The sequence below is a fragment of the Micropterus salmoides genome, unplaced genomic scaffold (genome assembly GCF_014851395.1).
Source record: "Micropterus salmoides isolate LMB-PRFRI ecotype aquatic unplaced genomic scaffold, ASM1485139v1 Ms_hic_scaffold_154, whole genome shotgun sequence".
In the NCBI taxonomy this organism is placed as follows: Eukaryota; Metazoa; Chordata; class Actinopteri; order Centrarchiformes; family Centrarchidae; genus Micropterus; species Micropterus salmoides.
Genome location: NW_024040641.1, coordinates 1 through 23,591, shown reverse-complemented (window position 1 = coordinate 23,591; position 23,591 = coordinate 1). Strand labels below are relative to the sequence as shown.

At 41.4% G+C, this 23,591-nt stretch overlaps 1 pseudogene; it reads left to right on the top strand.

Moving 5' to 3' along the window:
- The first annotated feature begins 458 nt into the window (after window positions 1-458).
- On the top strand, window positions 459-23,584 carry LOC119904795 (annotated as a pseudogene).
- Window positions 23,585-23,591: the final 7 nt, after the last annotated feature.

The window sequence follows — 23,591 nt, the reverse complement described above, 5'->3', positions numbered from 1 at the left end:
ACTTGTTTTGGCAGTGGTTGCACTTAAGTCCCTATTTGATGGATCAGCTGTCAGGACAGTGGTTGATGCTGGGCTTCCCTCATCCAGAGGAAGAAGTTCTACTGTCAGTACTGCTCAGGTGTGAGTGGATCATCAGATTCAGATGCACTTCAGCCACACCTCAGTCCCTGATTTGCTCTGTGAAAGATGTGGCTCAGCAGCTGGGATTCCTGTTTGTTCTGTAGGGATGGCTTGTCTGTGGATCACAAAGAAGCCCACTTCTCTTAGATGAGTGCCCAGATTTTGTTAGTGTCTGGACTAAGGCCACTTTCAGACAGACTTCAGCTCTGCTCCTCTCATTCATTTGAATGGAGCCAATCTGGCAGTGCAGCTGGGATGCCAGAGCAGAGGGCTCTCAGCAGAGTACTGCAGGACTGTCAGGCAAAAAAGTTGAACCTGGCTCAGTTTTTTGCCGCAACATGACGTAACATCAACTGGAAAGACGCAGCACGTATGCTGTTTTTTAAAGGTGATTGACTCCTTTCACATTGCCAGTAAATAAGTTTGCCTTTTCGTTTTTTTGTTCGACTGTTGTGCTGTGTGTAGCCCATAGACTGTAACATTAGGTGTAGCCGCAGAGCGTTGGTGCTTTAATAGCTCCGCACTGGGAAGGTGTGTTTATGTGCTCTAAAAGACGTCACAGCACGGAAATAAAGTCACACAGCTGACTGATTGTTGGCCTAGCATGCTAATACTACTCCTGGGTTGTTCTCTCTAAATATACATTTTATTGGAAAGGCAAAAGGCCCTTGATCTAAATAACTACACTCCAAAAAAGCCAAACAATATGGTGGCCTCGATGCACCACATTTTTACCAGTACTTTCTCTCCCACCAGCTTCAGTATATCCAACACTGGATAAACAACTCCAGTTCTGCCTGGCTTGATAGTGAATAGACCGTCTGTAAGGATGTCCCCATTCAGCATATTGTATTCATAGATACATCAATCAAGACCGACAGCTGCTTTAAATTTAACACGATAAATACCACTTTCACTGCCTGGTGGAAAGCAAACATACTAAACCTTGAACTATATCCTTCTACTCTCACTCCTATCTGGCATAATTCCATGTTTAAAACCAAAAAGGAACTCTTCAACTTCTCTGTGTGGAAACGGAGAGGAGTAACCAGCCTGGGGCACCTTTCAGCTCTCTTATGACCATTTCAGACACACGTCCGGCTTACCCCATCACTGTCACTACCGGTACATACATTCCAAAGAGACCATAAAAAGAAACGTCATTTTCACCCAAATAATGACTGAATACTGCTTCAGTACCAAGGCAAATGGACTTGATTTTACCCCAATCAGACAATACGCAACAATACATTCTCCATGCCATACAACTTAAAAAGAGAGCACATCACCACTCACAGACAGCAAAACCTGCAAACATTGTCCCACTGCATTGGAAAGCCAAGTCCATGCATTCTGGCGTTCCACAACAGTTTTGGTCAGAGGTCCTCAACCTCAGCATCCCTCTCTCCCCTCTATCTGGCTTTTAGGCAATCTCTCTTCTCTTACAATACCACATCTTCAGACTTTCATTCTAATTGCATTAAACGTGGCCAAGAAAACCTTATTACTCAACTGGAAAGACTAAATGATCAGGAACCCATTCGCTCAGTCTGTTAACGGACCACACAGAAACGCTAACATCAGCCCTAAAGGACAATCTGATCCATAACACCCACTGTCCCTTCCTGCACTTCATCCAAAGCTGATTTGTGTCTACACCGCCTCACTCACATTTTCCCAACCCCGATATGACAGCTCCAAATAACAAAAAACCCACAATATGCTCGCCCAGCACCTTTTTATGTTGACAGTACACTCAGTCAAGTACTGTTGTCATTTGTTGTCCACCTGTGGTAAATAATATAAAAAATAAATAAAAATAAATACATCAATAATAAATAAATTAAAGCAAAGTTTTATCTTCCAAGAAAGATGATAAAATTAGTAACACTGTAAAAAGATGTTGCTTTTAAGATCTGCAGAAAACATGTTGTTGATGCTCCTGCTTCTTTTTCACGCTGAGTGGTCAGTTTCAGAATGCAGTGATCTGTTGTTGGCTGTCAGGCAGAGGTGGACCCCCAGTAAAAAAGTCTCATTCTGACCTCTCCCCCTGCAGGTTGGAGTGGGTGGAGATCATTGAGCCGCGCACACGGGAGCGTATGTACGCCAACCTGCTGACGGGTGAGTGCGTATGGGACCCCCCGCAGGGTGTTTGCATCAAGCGAACCGGTGACAACCAGTGGTGGGAGCTGTTTGATCCCAACACCTCGCGCTTCTACTACTACAACGCCTCCACCCAGCGCACAGTGTGGCACCGGCCCCAGGGCTGCGACATCATCCCTCTGGCCAAGCTACAGACTCTGAAACAGCACACCGATGGCACCAACCCCCGTCCTGCAGGAGGAGGGAGAGCGTCAGCTGACAACAGCCCAGGACGTAACAGTGGGGTCAGCCGAGAGGGAAGCACCTCCTCCTCCCTCGATCAGGAGCTTTCTGAAAAACAGGGCAACAGAGACGAGGCAGACAGGTAAGACTGCGGGCCACTTGATGAGTCACCTGACAAGGACTCAGAAACAGAAACAGAACATTATTTTAGTAAGGGCATCTCTGCCTGTCTGTTTACAGGTGTTAGAGTACATAAAGCCTGTGAGGCCACTTGAGGCACTTTGAACTTACATGGTGCCTACATAAGGCACTATGTTTTGGCAAGAAAGAAGAAAGCGTGGAATAACAAAGACTGCTCTGTTGTTTTGCTGCATCCACTGCTGAGTCTGGCAGGAGTGCAATGCTAAATCTAGCCCTGAACACTGGCTTCAGGTCAGATAATTAGTTTCAAGTTACACCACAGTCTGTGTGAAGAGTTGAGTCATGAGTCTTTTCATATTTTGTGAGTCTGAAGTTAAAGGTTTGTTCCTCCATCGCACTGATGCCGTCTCTGCAGCCATGTCACCAGTTTTGCAAACATCCACATATCAAAAGAAACATGTTTTTCCTTGTGTAAACAGTTGCATCCACTCCACTCCTTCTGGTTCCCTGAGTATGGGTAAACCTAGATGCCTTATGTGATGGTTAAATACAAACTGCCTGGAGAGAAGGGATGAGGGGCTGAATAGTCACTAATCATAGCAAGGAACATCACTATGTGAAGAAACAACCAGAAGGGGGACGAACAAGGGTGAGACTGAAGGGGAGAAATGGCTTTACATTTGCTCACATGACTGATGATTCTCTCTAATGACATGAAGTGGTAGGTAGACCCCACCTTATAACCCTGTTTGTTTCCTGTCAAATGTCAGAATTCGACTGTGTCTTCCCATCATGATGTCACTTCCTCTCCATCTCTCTCTGTCTTATGATCCCTTTCCCTCCTTTCTGGTTCTCTAACCGTCCATTCACTTCTATCCTCTCTCGCCTTCAAGCCTCTCACCTCTCTTTACACTCACTTTGTCTCTCTCTCTCACCCTCAGTATCCTGTCACCCCCCACTCCCTCCCCTCTGTCTAACCAGTCTTGGTTGCTGGTTTGCTGTAATCTTCTGCAGTCTGCAGTGATTGGTGGATATGCCAGGCTGGGGTCACAGTGTCCTGTAAATGTCTTCTTTAAGAGGACACACACACACACACACACACACACACACACACACACACACACACACACACACACACACACACACACAGTGTGCTCTAGCCAGCAAATCACTGCTCTTAGAGACAATTACAGACTCTGTCTGTCTGGAGCCCAAGGAGAACAACATGTAGTGACAGATTTGTCAGACCAATACTGCAATTTTATTAATAACAACAATGACCTGCTGACAACCCCCGAGATACTGCAGTGTTCATAACACCCCTCAATATGGAAGCGTTGGATGAATTAACTTGGTTTTTGAAATTCATAGTCTAGTGAGTTGTGGAGAGGGTCCATCCAATGGGGAGCATGCATCTGTTCAGTAAGTGGCGTTCAGTTTGGATATTTCTTGTGAAGTTTTGGCCTGATGCTGTTGCCAGAGGAAAGATCAGGATTCACCAGAAACATTAGAAACCTGGTCACTAGGTGAAAAGATATTTGCTCTGGATACCAGAAATTCCTTTCTGATGTTTGTAATCATCAGTTTTTCAATGTTAATTCAACTATATGTTAAGTTTTGAGTAGTGGTATGTGGTTCTACGAGATTACATTATATACATGTTGAGCATTAGTTTCCACTGTGGTTTGTGTGTTTTGAGGTCCTGCCCTGTAGCAGGGCAGACAGGTAGACCACAGGATGATCTCCTCTCTCACCCACGCTGTGTCTTGTGTTAAGCTGACTGGCTTAATGTGTGTGTCTGTGTTGGCCATTATTGAGACAGCTCAGTTTTAATTCAGCTCTTAGTACTTCTGTAGCTTCCTCGTGAATCTCTGTGGTTTGGAGTTTACAGTAGTTTCACTTCTACATGTCTGTACGTTCAGATACCAGCCTTATTTACTGATTGCTAAAAGCTGTCCATCAGCAGTACTTATCTTTAATATAAATTGATGTACACAACAACATATGGACTTCTACGTACTATTTGGTCAGCGGATCAGTTTTAGATACTGCATGGAGGAAGAAGATACAAACCACAGTCGGCTGTTAGATGAAGAGCTGCAGGTGACAGCAGGGCTGGGCAATAAAACAATAATAATTATCGCAATAGAATTTTCCTCAGTAACAATATAACAGATGTTATAAATATTTGATTTAATTCATTTGAATCAACAACAAATTAGCACTTAATTTTTCTATTAAGATATTTATTTTGTTGAGGAAAAGTGAGTGCAGAAAGATTTCCTAGTCATGTTTTTTGAAAAAGCATTTTATTATAATAGTTTTGAATGTTCTACCTCAGATTTGTGAAGTGATCTACTGTTTCACACGTTCTGACCATAAAGAAAAGTTTAACCACACTATTAACCATCTGGTTTCTTCAACTTTCACTCAGGAGCAAAAATGTAACCTTTAAACTTGAAAGAAATAATGATTTATCGTGATAATTATCAATATCGAATGATATGAACTTTTTTTTATCGTGATAACATTTTGGCCTTATGTGCCTTATCTGTTCATAATTAATATTCAAAGGAGACTCACAAAGCATGATATTCTCTTGTGATATTGGTTCTTCACCAGCATTTAGTTAGAGCGGTTAGCAGCCTATTTACTGTGGAGGCTGAATGTCAGGCTGAAGATGGTCTCTGGAGAGTGAATGCTGTTAAGGAGAGCTGGACTGGCAGTTTGTCATAGACCACACAGCTTCCTCTGTGACAGATGGGAGCTATTGACCTCTACACAGCTCTACCTCCCTGCACAAACCAAGGATCCTATTAAAGGAGAGAGTGAGGGAGGAACAAATGGAAAGAAAGAGGGCAGAGAGAGAGGGAGAGGATGGAGAGGAGGACAGATCAGGATGGAGGACAAAGGTACATAAATGAAAGTGGTTCAATAACTTCTAGTCTGTCTGTCCTCACGTCTGAATCAGAATCATCCATCTGTGCTACATTTAGACAGAAAATTGACTCGGCAATCAGCACAGAAACATTCTGTACAATGAATACACACTGCGAGAACAACAGAGGACATTTTATAGCGTGCAAAGACCTGCATACACACACACACTACATACAGACACACAAGCACACAGGCTAAGGTCACCTGATCCTGTACGAATCACTGACAGATTTGTGGTAGAGCTTTTGGACACACACACACACACACCTACACCTCTGTCCCTCTCTGCACACTCACCTACTTGCCCTTAATCCCAAAAGTCTGTTTGGAAGTCCTCCACGGCTCTGAGATGCTCTTCACTGTCCATATTCAGGACCTCAGGCAGCATGACTGTTCCCTTGAACACCTTTGTCTGGCACTACTTGGCTGCCAACAAAGTATGTGCCAGTCATGTTGCATTCAACAGCAACAGCATTCACTTTAAGTGCATTTAAATTTTAAGTTAACACTGAATAAAAATTAAACTGGAAAGAAATAACCCATTTCGTCTTCCCACTGTGAGACACCAGTGTGTCCCTGAGCAAGACACTTAACCCCTCGTTGCTCCAGAGGCGTGTGCCCTCTGACATGTATAGCATGTATGTAAGTCGCTTTGGATAAAAGCGTCAACTAAATGAATAATTGTAAATCTTATCAGTCTGATACATCAGTGTGCATAGTGCAAACAGTAATACTATTTCCATGAAGTGCACAAAGAGGAGATTCAGCATGTGTGATATTGTGTCAGACAGGAGTAGGTGGGCAATGTAATAGGAGAGAGTAAACCAGTCTCACAACACGCCAAGTTGGATAGAGAGCAACTTACTGTTCAACCCAGTGTTTAACTGGTAACAATGTGCTCAGACATTGTAGATCAGACACAGTACAGGAACTCCCTTATCCAAGTTAAGTTGGTCTGTTTGGGCTTGTGTGTGTCTCCACTTGAAATTAAAAGTCAAATGTTACATTACTGAATACTGCATAGATTTTTTTCTGTAAAAAATGAAAACTGAACACTTTGCAGACAATGCTGGATTCTTTAGGCAAACTGATCATACTTTTATCTGTTTATTCCTACAAAAATATTATAATGCATTTATTTCACCATCATCAAATAATCCCACCACAAAGTGTCTTTAAATGTACACTACTTCATTTAAACGACTATTAAAAGTCCACATTTCATGATATGACAACATGCTTGTTATTTACTATTATTGTAATTATGACTGTCACGTCATTATCTTTTGCTTTGGTATCGTTTAGCCTGAATTTATATTTGTCAATCAAGGGCCACTGGACTTGATTGAAGATCACCCAGGCCAGTCGCTCTAGATTTAACCTGCCTTGGATAACTATGATCCGGATGACTGAATCTTCAGACATTTCAGTTTTTTTAAACCTGAGCCCTATTTTCTCAAGCAAATCAAGGCAGGAGCAGGGTGGTTACAGAGGCAAACATGCAGTGAAGGTTCAGAATGATGGGTTTTATTTTACAAGTAGGCCTAAAAGGGGTAAAACAAATAAACATTTAAAATGCAATCTGTTTGTCACTGACATTTGCACCATTTGGGTAAAGAAAATACTTCTACACAAGAAGATATGGATATTGTTTATAGGTGTATCTGTTTTAATGATCACAGAAAGGGATGTTCAGAGAAGGCACAGACACAGTGAGGCTGGTTTACTTTTTCTGTGGTGCAGCAGGAGAACAGATCTCGCTCACTGCAGGTATCCCAGACATATGAAAAGCCAATACTATTTTATTCTAAGCATGCTTGGATTCCTCCATTCACTAACATTCCATTGTGATTCCACAATATATGTCAATAAAACAAAGTTCTGATAATTACATTTACTGATTATGCCTTATTCCACATCAGCAAAACTCAGCTACAGCAGCTAGTGAGTTAACGCAGAGTGAGTGCAGGAGTGCTAATGGTAATGAGGCTGTTGTTGTCAGCCAGCCACTATGAACTGGCAAGGAATGAAAGAAAGACAACTACTAAAGTACACAGGTGAAACCAATAAGACAATCACAGGAAGTAAAATATGACAAGAGACACTAGGGTAGACTAACTACAAACTAAAACAGGAGGCTCACAGAAACATACAAGAAGTGATATCACAAAACATAAAACACAGCAAGAGTGCTACGAACACTGACAAAAACAAGACCAGAACACTAGGCTGGACCTAAACTGCAATGAAACACAGGAAACACAACCACCCCAAACCCTTGACAGAGGCTAGAATAGTGTACACACTAGTGTACACCCCCCCCCCCTGTATTTTACTGTGACGGGGAATTATTCATGGACAGTCCAGGAATCTGGTCTTGAAGTTACTTTCGTTGTCAAATCTTTGATCGTACGTGTGCATGTTAGTGTTTGTGTCCACATGTATACTTATAGAGTGTGTGTGTGTGTGTGTGTGTGTGTGTGTGTGTGTGTGTGTGGTGAGAGGCCTGGTGGCACAGCTGCAGACTGTTAGTCCAGATGGCTGGGAGATCTGTTCTCATGCATCCTTTATTGGATCTGGTTATATGTGAGATGTCTACCAACTCTCAGTCTGTATCAGTTACCATGTGATCTGGACCACATGGTAACTGATACACACAAACCCTCCTCAAGTGCTGTGGCGAGTAGTAGACTATGAAATGGTAATGGTAAAAAGATACAGTACTTGTACCATTATATTAGTACAGTGTTTTTTATCACAGTTAGTGTTTTCAGTGTTCTGTTTCCAAGCTGGTCTAGCTTAATGGAAAAAGTTATACCTTTATATCATTATGGTAATAAAAATGGCATGTAGAAAACCATTTGTGGCATGCTTACACCCATACTTAAACTGCAAGTCAATCAATTATTGTGAATTGCTGCAGCATACCTGACCTTGGAGGCTGACTGGGAGGAGCTGGAGGGATGATTTCCATTGGTGGCTGCTCACAGTCCCACCGCACACCTTTCATTTTACCCTCCATGGCCTTCACACTGTCGTTACCAGTGGGTTTAAGCTTTAAATCAAACCACCTCAATTTAGCTTTGCCACATGTACTTTTGTCTTGTTACAGCATTTTGGATGCCAGTGACATCCTCTGAGCCATCACGCTTCTGCTCACAATTTTCTTCTGACTATTATTAGTAGGTCTACAAGCACTATTTCAATTGACACATTCACAAATGTTAGAGTAGAGCTTTTTTGTGCAAAATTCCCTTTTGATATTTCCCTGTTTCCTTGCTGAGCTGCACTGAGTGGATTGTAACACAAAGGGCATTTAATACTAAAAGAGTGACTTTAAGAAGATATCCACTCGATATTTCTAACTCAGAATGCACAGAATGAACAGAACAAGTACTGTTCCCCTGCTCTGCTGTCTTTACATGCACAGTCTATTCTTGCTGGAGCAGCTCTCTGAAGCATGACATTCACTTGTCAATGTATACAAAGATTTATCAATATTTATTGACAATTGACTAAAAAAATGTTTTGTTTCTGGCCTCTGAATTCTGTTTCTGCTGTCAGAGAACTGAAAGAGTATGAAATTTGATCACAGCTCATTAATACTGAGCAGCAGTCCTTACCAAGCTGCTGAACCACAATTAAATTATTATTTTCCAGAAAAAACAGCAGCTGTGCTGTGAGATTGGTATGTTGACATTTAAAACAAGTGATGACAGAGAAAGTTAGGAGTCAGACTCAAGCACGGCCACAGAGCATTTGTTACCTGCTCCAAATAAGCTGCAAATATATTTATGCTTGTAAAACAACCAAAATGTCAACAAAACAACATTAAACTAAATTATATATGTTATAAATTCCCCAAACCATAACCCTATCAACTATGTTGAAGTATTGAATCTTGAATCTATAGACGCTTTCATCAGACGCGGAGCCAAGGTGACGCGCCCGGCCCACAAGTCAACTTCCGCTCTGTTTGTTTATCACTGGGTTTGTGTTTACTAGCTAATATGTTGAGTGATATCCAGTACAGTGTTTCCCATTCATTTGTTTGTGGCGGCCCACCACATTATCAGCGCTGACCACCACATATTGATTTCCGTTTTTTTTTTTACTATTTAAGATGGGAAAACTTGTATTTGATTGCAGAGCTGCATATTTGGTCAGCACCTCCTCTCACGCGCTCCCCCCTCTCTCTCCTGCAAACACATTGACAGCGGACCAGTCTGTGTATTGAATGGTTAGGATCATGAACACCGCTGCACAAATCCGTCCAACGTCAATATCTGAGAGGACCATTCCATTCGCTGGTCCATTGTTTCAAATTGCAGAGGACCCCACCACATACTACTTCAATGAAGGGTTATTGGTCATTGTCAAGCTGATTGAAGCTGGAGGCACAGGTAAGAAAATAAAACATCGGGTCACTGTAATTTAGGCAATGTTTTGCATTACAAAACAGTATATATGGCTGGAGCTTAAAAAGCTTTTCTAAACTGTTCCTTTCTATTGTGTTGTGACAGCAGTCAGGACAACTCCAACAGCTCCAACTCCACATCAAGCTCCTCAGCATCAAGCCCATCACCATCACCATCACCCGTCCGTGCCAATTCTTCCAAATGAGGTCTTCACAAAAGAACAGACATTGTTTTTAATAGACCTGATGCGGCAACACATCGAGGCTGAAGGTGATGGGCTCCTAAAAGCCTGAAAGAACTTAACAACCAACTTAAATCTGCCAAAGCCAATAAAAAACAGCTTTGGAAGGACTTAGCACAGAAGTTGGGCAGCCATTATGTGCAGTCATTCTGCCCTGATAAAGTGGCCAGGAAATGGAGCACCTTGTTGACGGTTACAAGAAGGTAAAAGACAATAACAGCAGTACGGGGAAGGGAACCATGTGCTTCCAGTTCTATGCTGAAATGGACGACCTTCTAGGAGGACAACATGATGTTGTCTTTCCTGTGGTGGGGACATCGGAGGGACTAGAGGTGCACCGACCTGAGGTGCTAGGCCATTGCAGCAGTGGGACTACTATAGCTAGCACTGCATGCAGCTCTCCATCCAGCCCACCTTCCACAACAAAGCAGTCACCAACACAGTCACGCAAGCGCAGAACGGTGGACGACGAGGTTCTGCAGTTTCTTAAAGAGTCCAAAGAAGCAAGTTGGCGACTTCATGAAGAGACACTTGCACAATTCAGGTCTGCACAGCAGGGCTTTGAGTCGCTGTTGACCAGGTTGTTGGACAAGCTGTAAACCAAAATTATTTTGTAATGTTTGGTTTTATTTTCTGCTGTATATTTGTACATATAGCTGTTTAACTTTTTTTATATTAATCTGTCAGTGTGAAATGTGTGATTTTTATACAATGGGTGCTGTTCCTTTAATAAATTATTGTTTGTATATTACCATAGCCTCCTCTTTTTATCCCTAACACATCAATTTGGACAGTGAGTACAAAGTGAGACAGTTAATTGAGTGAAAAAAGACTTCTTTATTAGTACACACAGAATGTACAAACAATCATAACAGTAGCAATGAAGTCATTGATAAAATTATCAGCAGATTTAATTCTTAATGAAAATCAATAGATGATTGTTGTTGTCTTCAAATTTAGACAAGTTTACTCATTTTCATCTTGCTGCCTTGGGCAGCCATGTGGGTGTTCCTGGCATATATCTGAAGCACCAATGCACATGTTGTGTAGAAAGCAGACTGCCATCACTATCATCACCACAGCATCCATCCGCGTGTTCTGCAGATCGCGAAGACGCCCCCACTTACACTTCATCCTCCCGAAGGCTTGTTCAACAACCACCCTCCCACGGCTGATCTTGGAGTTCTGCAGCTGGTCTACTTCAGTAAGAGCCCCATTGTCACACTTAGGAGCTATAACAAATGGGAAGGCCTGTCCAATGTAAGATGTACTTTCCCATCTTCTCCTGACATGTTGTGAAGAAGTTGGAGGACCTCAACATCCTGGCATCATGAAATCTGCCCGGCGGTCCAGTAAAAATGTCAATATATCGTCCTCTCTCATCTACAATTCCTTGAAGGAGGACAGAGTAAAATGACTTTCTGTTCATGTAGTCTCCTTCTCTATGGGTGCATCCTGATGTGGCACCCATCAATTGCACCGATGACATCACTGAGGCCACAGAGGCGGTGGAAAGTAGCAGCAGACGCTGCCTTCTCACAAGTGTTTGGCCAGGAGATGAAGGTTGGTCCCATTGTACAGAAGATGTTGAGCACTGTGTGCTGATGATTGTGACACATCAAACTTGTCTGACATCTCCCTGAAGCTGTTCTGGTTGGCCATGTACCACAGGAACATCAGCACTTTCTTTGTCACAGGGACTGGTGGTAGACCTTGACTATGTTCCTTTGTTATGGCGTTCTCCTGTAGCTTCATCAGGAGATATTCAAACTGTGGCTTGGTGACTCTGAAATGGCGTGAAAAAGTGTATTCATCCATGTTCAGCATGACCTGCCACTCTGTTCCAGTCTTCAGGATGATTCGCTGTGCTGACCGCAGTATACTAGATATCAGTATCCTATCAGAGAAAAAAATTAATTTAAGCAGCTCTGACTAGACAAAATCTGTTTGGAATGCATGCAGATTTCTCTTATTTAAAATCCTAGGTTATTAAAATTAATGTTATACATATCACATTTAGCTGACTAATATTATAAGTTATGTTGGCAAAATGACGTTAACGTTAAATACTGAAGAACCCTTTTACTTTTTCTACTGTTGTCATGTATATTTGTTGTCTATTGTGGAAAGCACTTTGGTCAACTAGTGTTGTTTTTAAATGTGCTATATAAATAAACTTGAACTTGAACTTGAACCCTCACCCTTTGTCTAGGCTAGTGGTTACGGAATGACCAATTGAAATGCAGTCAAAACGTTTTTGACACAATGAAATAACATTACACTGAAACATACCTTTGGCGCATTGTTTGTTCGTTCGTGATGTTTTTAAGGTGGGCTTCATATTTGTTCTGTGGTTGTTTGTATTATGTAAGAGCACGAACAACAGCAGCTTTCCTGGACGCGTCCATCTTGTTTTCCGACTTTGGTAACTGGAACGTGGTCAACTCAGGCGTGACATCATTCCCAGCTCCGACTTCCAACTTCCGAGGTAAATGGAACGCACCATATGGATTGCTTGCGCAAGTCTGCCGGAAGTTAAGTTTGGGCCAGAGTAATGCACATGCGCAGTACCGTTTGTTTAGGTTGTTACGTTGAAAGCGTCTATATGTGGCTGCTTTTGACATGTTTCCTGCGTGACACAGATGCTGTGTACAGTTACTGTTAGGCTTGTGCATGTGGACAATTTTGTGATCATTTAGATTTATAAAACACAATAACTGAACACATAAGCATGTTTTTATAAATGTGAAGAAAATACTATATACATCTTTTGACTTCTCTGCATGTGTTTTGAATCTTGAATGTATCTGGCCATGATTCCCTGAGGTAAAGGGCGACCAAATCAGGACAACCATAAGTGATTTATTGAAAATCATATATCTATATCATGCCTTCCTTTATATTGTGAGATTTGATGTGTTATGTAAGTCTGTGTCTTCATTCCGTTCACATTTCATTGTGTATCTCCACAAACATGCTGAAAAGCAGAGCACTTGTTCTTTGATTGTCATTACTTGGATCTGGTTATGTGTATAGATATATTTTTTATTTTATATGTCCCACCCAAAATTTAACACTTTACTGTCTTATAGAACTTATATGACAAAATACAAGCTGAAACATAAGAATAGATTATAAAAATTACCCGCTTACTCATTCCTACAGACATACATAAACGTGCTTTCATATATACCTAGGCTCCTGACTGTGACCATTTTTTAAAGTGTGCGAGTTAAAAATTTACGTGGTGTCCTTTGACCCTCGTCAATGTTACGTTTTGTCAACCAACCAATCACAGCCTGAATGGGGCGGGACCTAAAAAAAAATTGACATACAACAGCAAACTTTCAAACTTTCAAAAAGTCTTTCTGCATAAATGGTTCTCATTATTGACGAGTTATCACTTAGCATTGACAAATTAGAAACTAAATCAACCACCGTGTAGATAATTTTTCTTGCAGGGATTTAATGAATGAAAACTACCCACAAAAATGAAACTGCTCTAACTGGAATTAATATTATACTAGTGGTAAGCTATGCTAATATATAACATTATAATCAATAATAATATTATGTATTTAATATATTAATATTATACCAGTGGTAAGCTAAATAGTAAACTAATATATAACATTATAATCAATAATAACATTATTATTATTATATTTATATATTATATATAATTCATATATTAATATTGTACTAACAGATTGTTATTAAGTGAGCATTGTACTTTGTATCTAATGTTATAATATTAAACGAGTACACGCATTTATACTTTACTCCTCCAGGTTGTGGATAGAGCCTCTGCAGTGGACAGATGTAGATTTAACATAGCTACAGGTAGGTGGTTGTGGTACATGTAAAAAATTCAAGACTTGGGACAGATAAGAAAGCTTGAACTTATACCAACATTTTTATTATCAACAAAAATAGACACCAATTAGAATACAAAAGTTCCACCGGAGTGTGTCAGAGATCGGTGCAAAATAGAGCCCCATTCTGTTACCAGAATATTGACCCGAGTCGACATGTAACAACTGACTTCCACCTCCTTTTGGACCTCCTTTTATAGCTCTGTTTCTTGGCATCACATACTCTCTTTTCTGCTGCACCTGGGTCTGGGAAAGTCCCAGATTTTCACATGCCTCAGCCGCCACCACGACCACCACTTTCCATCCTTTCAGCTTTAGGTGGATTTTCATCACTTTTATTTCACTGTTTTGGATTTCTCTCTTTTGTCATTGCTTTCCAACCTTTCGGTGGATTTTTATTTAACTATGATTGTTTTTGACTGCACTGATGTCTGCTTTGATGTCTGCTTTTTGACTACACTGCTCCTCCTCTCTGTGTCCTTTGCATGCCCTCTGCTGATCATACTATTTCAACCATAACCTGACTTTGTGGAATAGGTTGTGCTCTGTGCTAGAAACAGGACATTCTTACTGTGATGGACTATATTGATGTATGTTTTGTAATACAATTTTCACAAAATCTGCTTCTTCCTTTTCCTTAGCTGGTGTTTTTGGTGCTGTGTGTCTGCCTCTTCCTCTGCCAAAGCTCACATGCTTGCTTACACACACACGTGCTACTGCTGAGCCTAGGCAGTTAGATACAGAAAGGAGCACACACACACACACAGAGCTATAGAGTTAATCGACCTAATCATGTGCTGTTGCCTTAATGTGAACCTTTATTTAACTGAAAAGAATACAAAGAAAAGATTTTCAATAGTTTAACCGACCAGCTTAATTGTATTTTGTAAATATAAACTAAGTTAGAATTCCATGGCTGCATTTTGTTTTTATTGCATTTTGGAAAATATCCCAACTTTTCTGGATATGGGGTTTGTAGAATTGAAAAGGAAATGTATCTGTTCCTGGAAGGGTGACTAGTCGTATTCTCTGGTGGTTTAATAACAGTGGCCCGGAGGTGTCAGGCCAAATACAAAAGCCACAACACCAATACAAAAGTCACAACACCAATACAAAAGCCACAACACCAATACAAAAGCCACAACACCAATACAAAAGGGGGGGGGATTGCTTATTACTCTCACGGAAACGCACAAACACACACACAGCAGTCCACTACTTGCCCCATGATGTTTAAGTTGCAATAGCCAAAGACTACTGCTCAAGAAGAGACCGCAATTCCGCCCTTTATGGCATCATATAAAGGTTTTATTATTTTTCACACTGCTTGCCGCCTTCATAGGCTATTATCATAATAGGCCATTGCGTGATGTAGCCTACTAATTGGAGAATGCATTATAAGCCAATAATAATAAACAAACAAGTAGCAGTCAATACACAGTCTAATACAGTAGCTTACAATACAACTGAGTTCATGTTTGCAGGTCGCTCAACCTGTCAAAACTGTACTGCGTACCATAGTGGCTGATTGTGGAGAAGTGCAGCCGTCATGCGGTGCACAGCTTAGTTCATTAGTAAAACATGTTACTTTAAGTCTGTTTATCTTTTTAATGTAAATAAAAGGTACTTATTACAATGAAATACATAATTTGTGATTCAAAATAATGATGAATAATGGTTGTTGATAAATGAAGTAGAACAGCGCTATATTATGATAATATGCTTAATTGTGTCCCGGCGGCAAGCAGTGTGTAAAATAATAACACCTTCATATGATGCCATAAAGGGCGCAATTGCGGTCTCTTCTTGAGCAGTAGTCTTTGGTGGCATTTTTCAGGCAATTGCAACTTAAACTTTGTTGCAATATCTGGACTGCTGTGTGTGTTGCGTGTGTGAGATAGGGAAATGTGGGACCTCGCAATCCCCCCCCCCCCCCCCACTTATTGTTAGCTCCTCCTGCACAATTATTTTTTATACTGAGTAAATAGGTTTGTTGTGTGTGTGTGTGTGTGTGTATGTACCTAAGAAGATTGACTGATTACTTTATACATTTTGTAAAGAAAAAATGCACAATGTAATGCATATTAATTCAAAACTAGATATATTCATGTAAAGATACAAACTTAACATTTTATTGTTAATATCACAGATTTCATTACATTACATTACAACATTTACTCCTACTTGGAATTTGGTGCATTCTTAAATAAGTTTTAATAAAGAGTGATCCCTACTCTGACTCCACTCCAGGCCAAAGTGCAGGGGGACAAACTTCTGTTTGGGTGGAGCTCATAAATATCTTACAAGTCAATAATAAATGTCTTTTGGGATATTGCTAACAGTTATTAATGTTAATAAACATCTTACTAAGATTCTTAAAGTATATATAACTTGTTAACAAGTTTCTAGTAAGTGCCCATAAGGATGCTAATAAGAAATAAGAAATGTGTTCATTCATATTTTGAGAAATACTTATGAAGTCTTATCAATGTTAGTAAAAATGCATTTTCTAAGCTGCTTATAAACATTAAGATTTTTTTAATAAGTTCACTACAAGTGTCTTACAAGGAAATAAGAAGAGGAGAATATGTTAGCCTAAATGAATCCACCCCTCCCAGTCATATTAATACTCACATTCCTCGAGGCACAGGCCGAGGAGGTGGAGTTGCAGCTATCTTCGACTCTAGCCTACTAATCAGCTCTAAACCTAAACTAAACTATAACACATTTGAAAGCCTTGTTCTTGGTCTTTCGCACCCAAGTTGGAAATCACTGCAAACAATTCTCTTCGTTATAGTGTACCGAGCACCTGGCCCGTATTCTGAATTCTTATCTGAATTTTTCTGAGTTTTTGTCAACTTTAGTCCTTGAAACGGACAAAGTTATTATTGTAGGGGATTTTAATATTCATGTGGACGTTGAGAATGACAGCGTTTGTACTGCGTTTATCTCTCTGTTAGATTCCATTGGCTTCTCTCAGAGTGTTCATGAACCGACTCACTGTTTTAACCACACCCTCGACCTTGTTTTGGTGTATGGTATTGAAATTGAACATTTAATAGTGTTCCCACAGAATCCCTCTTTGTCCGACCACTGTTTGATAACTTTTGAGTTTGTATTGCTGAACTACTCGCCATTGGGAAAAAATTTCTATACAAGATGTCTGTCTGATAGTGCTGTAGCTAAATTTAAGGATGCGATTCCATCAGCTCTAAATTCATTATCAAATCACAAAGTAACAGAGGACTCCTATGCTAATTTCAGTCCCTCCCATATCGATCATCTTGTTGATAGTGCTGCAGGCTCACTGCGAATGACACTGGACTCTGTAGCCCCTCTAAAAAAGAAAATACTAAAACAAAGACGGTTAGCTCCATGGTATAATACTGAAACTCGCAAATTAAAGCAAATATTGTGGAAACTTGAGAGGAATTGGCGTTCCACCAAACTGGAAAATTCTCGTTTAATTTGGCCAGATAGTATTAAAACTTACAGGAAGGCCCTCCGTAATGCTAGAGCAGCGTACTACTCGTCATTAATAGAGGAAAATAGGAACAACCCCAGGTTTCTTTTCAGCACTGTAGCCAGGCTGACAGAGAGTCACAGCTCTATTGAGCCAAGTATTCCCATAGCTCTCAGTAGTTACGATTTCATGAGCTTCTTTAATGATAAAATTCTAGCTATTAGAGACAAAATTCACCAAGACCTGCCCTCAATTGGCACCGACTTATCTCTTAACTCAGGAACCTTAGAAACAGCTGTAGAACCACATATATGTTTAGACTGTTTTGCTTCCCTCAATCTTTATCAACTAACTTCAATAATTTCTTCATCTAAACCATCAACCTGCCTCTTGGACCCCATCCCGACTAGGTTGCTTAAAGATGTTTTACCCTTAGTCAGCACCTCTATACTAGATATGATCAATCTGTCTTTATCAACAGGTTATGTACCACAGTACTTTAAAGTAGCTGTAATTAAACCTCTTCTGAAAAAGCCCAAACTTGATCTGGATGTTTTAGCCAACTATAGACCTATATCTAACCTTCCATTTCTCTCTAAGGTTCTGGAGAAAGCAGTTGCTAAACAGCTGTGTGACTTTCTACAGAGCAATAGTTTATTTGAGGATTTTCAGTCGGGATTTAGAGCTCATCATAGCACAGAGACAGCACTGGAACCGCTCTAAGCTGGTTTAAGTCCTATTTATCAGATCAATTTCAGTTTGTACATGTTAACGATGAGTCCTCCGTGCATGCCAAAGTTAGTCATGGAGTTCCTCAAGGATCTGTCCTCAGACCAATCCTCTTCACTTTATATATGCTTCCTTTAGGCAATATTATCAGGAAATATTCCATAAGCTTTCATTGTTATGCAGATGATACTCAGTAATATCTATCGATCAAGCCAGATGAAACTCATCAGTTAGCTAAACTTCAAATGTGCCTTCAGGATGTTAAAACCTGGATGACCTGTAATTTTCTAATCTTAAACTCAGATAAAACTGAGGTTGTTGTTCTGGGGCCTAAGCACCTCCGTGACGCATTATCTAAAGATATAGTTTCCCTTCATGGCATCGCCCTGGCCTCCAGCACCACTGTGAGGAGTCAATGGAGTTATCTTTGATCAGGACATGTCGTTTAAGTCTCACATTAAGAAAATATCAAGGACCGCCTTTTTCACCTACGTAATATTGCGAAAATCAGGAACATCCTGTCTAGAAATGATGCAGAAAAACTAGTCCATGCATTTGTTACTTCTAGGCTGGATTACTGCAATTCCTTATTATCAGGCTGCTCGAAAAAGTCCATTAAGACTCTTCAGCTGATCCAGAATGCTGCAGCACGTGTTCTGACGGGAACCAGGAAAAGAGATCACATTTCTCCTGTTTTAGCTTCTCTGCATTGGCTTCTAGTAAAATCCAGAATAGAATTTAAAATCCTTCTTCTCACATACAAAGCTCTTAATGGTCAGGCACCATCTTATCTTAAAGAGCTCATAGTACCTTACTACCCCACCAGAGCACTGCGCTCCCAGAATGCAGGGTTACTTGTGGTTCCTAGAGTCTCCAAAAGTCTAGGAGCCAGAGCGTTCAGCTATCAAGCTCCTCTCCTGTGGAACCAGGTTCTAGTTTGGGTTCAGGAGGCAGACACCATCTCCACATTTAAGAGTAGGCTTAAGACTTTCCTCTTTGATAAAGCTTATAGTTAGGGCTGGCTCAGGTGAGTCCTGAACCATCCATTAGTTATGCTGCTATAGGCCTAGACTGCTGGGGGACTTCCCATGATGCACTGAGCTCCTCTCTCCTCTACTTTCTCTCCCTCTGTATGTAACCTCATCCCATTATTGCATGTTACTAACACAACTTCTCCCCTTTCCTGTAGTCTTGTGCTTTCTCGTCCCTCTCCTCTCTCCTCCTATCACTTCCTGCAGGTGTTTCTGGCTCTGGAGCTGTGGAGTTTGGATCTGTGGTTGCGGGTCACCTGCTGCCCCCGTGTTCCTGCTCGGCACCCTCTGCTACAACAACTATTGTTACTAGTCCTATTGTTATTATTGTTATTATAATCATTAACATTACGACTGTTACCATTAACACTACTATAAATATCTGTACCATTTTTCATTTAGTCTATAGCAACATCACCTTTACTGTCTGTACCTCTGTGTGTATATTGTGTAGGCTGCCTCCCTCCCCTCTCCCTCTCCTTCCATCCCTCTCTTTTTCTCTCTGTTCCTCTCCTGCCCTCTCCCTCTCTCTCTCGCTCTCTCTCTCTCTCCTTCACCCCAACTGGTCGAGGCAGATGGCCGCCCACCCTGAGCCATGGTTCTGCTCGAGGTTTCTGCCTCTTAAAAGGAAGTTTTTCCTTGCCTCTGTCGCCTAGTGCTGCTCTTGGTGGGAATTGTTGGGCTTCTGTAAATAGCATCATAGAGTACGGTCTAGACCTGCTCTTTTATGAAAAGCTCTGTGAGATAACTTTTGTTGTGATTTGGCGCTATATAAATAAAATTGAATTGAATTGAATTGCTTTAGTTAACACTTATTTGTGTTTATAAGCATCTTTAAGGTCTTATAAGTGTTTTATTATTTTTTAATTACTGCTTATTACAAGCACCTTAAAATAAAATGTTACCGTATTCGTGTTGTGGCTTTAGTATTTGGTGTTGTGGCTTTTGTATTTGGCCTGAGACCTCTGGGCTACCGTATTTAATACTGGCCCAGTCAACATTTCCACACTTCTGGCCACTGTCTGATCCACAGTGGGATTTTTCACTGGCAGCTGACTGAGCAACAAAATGAGTTTGTAGTTAGAAAAATCAGATGGAGATAAAGGATCTGCAGGCTGACGCTGCAGTGACGGAAACAGATGGAGACGGCAGGGAATGTGCAAATTGATTTTGAAGGTCAAATGATGGTTAATAATTTACGGATGTGGAGAGAAAGAACAATGATCACTGTGTAGGTAGAACTAGGTGAGAGAGAAAAGGTTGTCAGAAGAGGAATGGATAGACACAGAAAGAAGCTTTAGAGCAAAGAGGTGGATGGACTGAGGAAGAAAGAGAAAGAAAGTGGGTTAGAGCTAAGAGTCTGGAGCATGTCGCGATAGATGCCAGAACAACCCTGTAACGCTTAATCCTGCCCCCTTTATTTCCCCCTCTCACACACACACATGCATATTAACATCCAGAAGGACACAAACACTGCCACCATTGAGCACTGGCCCCGGGATCAGTGTGGAAGTATTTGGAAACAGAGGGTGCTGCAATCGATGTCACACTTTCCTCCTTCTTGCTCAGTTCACTTGTTGTTCTTCATCCCTCCTCCTCCTTCCTGTTGTCTGACAAACCCGCTCACTGAGTGGATGTGAACTGATGAAGTAAAGGTCTGTTGTTTCCAGACGTTAGCTGTGGCAGTGTCCCTGCATTAAAAAGTAGGCGTCACTAAAACCTCCTGCAATTCTTCTGCTTCTTCAAGTGAACAAACATGGATAAAAAATACATAAAAAGACTAGAATTCATTAGTTTTTAGTGAAATTGAATTATTCAGGCAGTTGTCCTCAAAATCATCTGTCAATGCCTCCTTTGGAAGATGAAAACCATCTTTCTGTGCAATGACAAAATAAAAATGTTCAAATTCAGTTATTATTGTCATATTCGAAAATATGTTATTCCAGCCAAAGTGAAAATAAAATGAAATTGATCATGATAAACACCATTTTCAGAATTTAATTTAAAATGTAGTCCAGGGGCCGAATTACAGAAACTTCCTAACCGGCAGATCCTACCCTAACTGCTTGGTAACCATGGTAATAAGGGTTAGGAACTGATATAGAAAAAGGCCATTACAGATTAACAGTTCCTAAGTCAATATTCCTTTCCTAACTTTAGATAAAAAAGTAAAATCTTAAATAAACTCTCCTAACTTTAGGAGAACTGTTAAGCTGTCCTAACTTTGACTTTTCCACCAGGTAGTGTTTGCTAACTCGTTTAATCCACATGGTTGCTCTTTTATTGCTTTTACACTATCAACAAAATGTCAACAGGCGGAACTTAATTGTTTCTATCGATGTGTTTGATGACAAAAGTATGTCGCGATGTAACGCTAGATAATGTCTCATTATATAACATAGCCTAATGTGAAGGCTTGATGTAACAAAAGGATCCTAATGCAAGTCTTTGATAGGAGGAGATCGTTAAATTCAAGAAATACATGAAAAACATGATGACGTTAGCCCGCAGCCTTTATTATTATGATTTACTTTCCCGAGAAGAGAAGCCTACGGGTTTCTGCCGGGATCAGTGAGGGAGCACAGGAGGCCACCAGCGGTTTCATCTGCTCTTTGGACACTACAGTGGCCTGTGTCATCATATCACTGTAAATTTCTTTTTGACAGCATCAGCGCTCCGCTGGATGCCAGATATTGTCCACTATTTTAGCCCTCTCTCTGTCTTTAATCTCCCCAGCTAAGCGTTATGTGGATTTAGATTTCTCGATGGAGGTTACAAACACCTCTAAGTCATCTGACATGAAGTCCAATGATAGTTGTTGTTTCTGCTCCATTTCAGTGTATGTTTGATTTAAAAAACGGCCAAAAAACGCGATTAAAAAGCCGTTTAGCTCGGCGAGATGAGAAAAGTGGAATCGGTTGCTAGGTAACAGACATAAAAGTTGATAAGCGATGTTGGATTGAGTATTTAGGATTTCCTAACCTGAGATAAGACAGGATTCCTAAAGTTAGTTAGGATTTGCTTCTGTAACACCAAATTGGGAAAAATCCTATCTTAGACTCTTCCTGTCTGAACTTAAGACTTGAGATAGGAACTTCCTGTAATACGGCCCCTGTCCTCTAAGTTGTACGATAGCTTTTCATTTGAGAATAAAGTTTATATTTCACATGGAAAATCCTTTTCCTTATGGTAGTGTAGGTCCAGTGTGGAGGAGACACACAAACAGTGACTGGAGAAGTTTCAGAATGAAAAAGGTTCAAACCCCACCTACTTTCACACTCCATAAACCAAATTTAAATGCATTCTAAAAGCCAGATTACTGTTCTTAAACATAACCTGACATTCTGGCTACAAGCTGAGGCCATGTTGATTATCATTACAGTGACCAAGATATGAGGTGGTAACAGGAGCATGTAGGAAATGAAGCACACTGGGCCTTAGAAACATTACTTCTTTAAAGCATTGCCAGGCCTGTAGTGTGAATGTGACAGGCAGCTCTTTATCCCCTGCCCCTTCACCTGTAATGAAATCTTCTCTGCTCTCCTCTCCTCTCAGGACTTCTCCCTTCAGGTGGAACACTGGTACGAAGGAGCGAATGCTGATCAAGGTGACAGACAGAGAGCCCAGCTTCCTGGCCCACCAGGGAAATGGCTACTCCCCCTGCGACCCCCCACCCCTGGTGCTCCTTCTGGAGGGGGCACCACCTCACGTACCCGCCGTTCCTCTGGAGGAAACCCACCTTCAGAACCCGACGGCTCCCCCGTTCTCTATGCCGACCGCCGTCAGTCTCCCTTCCTGAAGCGGGCAGAGCTGGGTGGAACCTGCACCCACCGCCGCTCCTCGGCTGACTCCCAGCCTCCCTCGCCGCGCTATGCCTATGAACCCCCACTGTATGAGGAGCCGCCATCAGAGTACCAGCCCCCTCCCATCTACGAGGAGCCTCCCACTGACATGCACCTGTCTGACTCCACCTCATTCTACAGCAAGTCACCCGCTCGCAAGTCTTCAGCCCCCATCTATCATTCCCCCAAGCAGGGCCAGTCGCCCTACGGCCAGCTGGTTCTGACCAGGCAGAAGTGTCCTGAAAGACCCAGAGTCTGGAGTACAGTCCTGGGGAAGAGTATGTCAAGCAGCTGGATATGTGGAGCAGTCGTCTTCCAGCCCTCGCTTCAAGACCGCCGACCGTGCTGCTGCGTTACGGCACTACAGGGGGCTACGGTGGCTCATATGGGGGTCTTATCCTGCAGCACAGCCAGTCTCTGATCAGGGACCCCGCCTACTGCTGGACTACAGTGGGGAGGGTGGAGA